Source organism: Ovis canadensis, chromosome 19, assembly GCF_042477335.2.
Source record: "Ovis canadensis isolate MfBH-ARS-UI-01 breed Bighorn chromosome 19, ARS-UI_OviCan_v2, whole genome shotgun sequence".
Taxonomy (NCBI): domain Eukaryota; kingdom Metazoa; phylum Chordata; class Mammalia; order Artiodactyla; family Bovidae; genus Ovis; species Ovis canadensis.
This window is the reverse complement of record NC_091263.1, coordinates 75004039-75005320: the sequence shown is the minus strand read 5'-3', so window position 1 is coordinate 75005320 and position 1282 is coordinate 75004039.

The window sequence follows — 1282 nt, the reverse complement described above, 5'->3', positions numbered from 1 at the left end:
GAAGCACCGCCCCGCACGCACGCCCGCCGAGCGCGACGCAGGCTGGCCGCCGCGCGACGCCGTGCGCGACGCAGGCTGGTCAGCGCCCAAGCGCGCGGCGGAGCGCCCCAGGCGCGCATGCGCGGGCGGCGGGCGGCGCCCAGGGCCCGCCGGACGCGTGACGTCACACGGGGTGGAGCCTGCTTGGAGGGGCGGGGCTGTCCGGCGGCCACTCGCTGAGGGCGGGCCTGCCGCCTGGCTTGTCGTCCAACCCGGCGCGTCTAGGGCGATGACCCCGCTGCCGCCGCGCCGCCTCCCTGAGCGGCCCGGCCGGCCCCCGCTTCCCTCGCCGGACGTCCTGCCGCCACCCCACCGCCCCCCGCTGCTGCGGGATCCACGCAGGGTCTGTGTCCACGGCGCCCTGGTGTCCCTTTTGCTGTGCGGACGGAGACTCTGGGGAGCCCTCCACAGCTCAGCCCCGAGGCCAGCACTGGAGACTCTGCCAACGTGTGATGCGTTGGTGACCGCTTTATTATTAAAAAGCACCTTAAGAATAAGGGACTTCGGGAGTTCCCGCGATTAGGACTCCGTTTCCACAGCTGGTCAGGGAACTTAGATCCCCCAAACCCCAAGGTGCAGCACCCTCCCCAAAAGTAGGTCAACAATATTGAAAAGAATAAGAAACACACCTACATATGCTTTTGAACTGTGGTGTTAGAGAAGACTCTTGAGAGTCCCTTGGACTACATCTATATCTACGTTTGTGCCAAAAATAAATTGCTCCAATACCAAGAGCCTCTTGAAAGTGAAAGTGGAGAATGAAAAAGTTGGCTTAAAGCCCAACATTCAGAAAAGGAAGATCATGGCATCCGGTCCCATCACTTCATGGGAAATAGATGGGGAAACAGTAGAAACAGTGTCAGACTTTATTTTGGGGGGCTCCAAGATCACTGCAGATGGTGACTGCAGCCATGAAATTAAAAGACGCTTACTCCTTGGAAGAAAAGCTTTGACCAATCTAGATAGCGTATTCAAAAGCAGAGACATTACTTGGCCAACTAAAGTCTGTCTAGTCAAGGCTATGGTTTTTCCTGTGGTCATGTATGGATGTGAGAGTTGGACTGTGAAGAAGGCTGAGTGCTGGAGAATTGATGCTTTTGAACTGTGGTGTTGGAGAAGACTCTTGAGAGTCCCTTGGACTGCAAGGAGATCCAACCAGTCCATTCTGAAGGAGATCAGCCCTGGGATTTCTTTGGAAGGAATGATGCTAAAGCTGAAACTCCAGTACTTTGGCCACCTCATG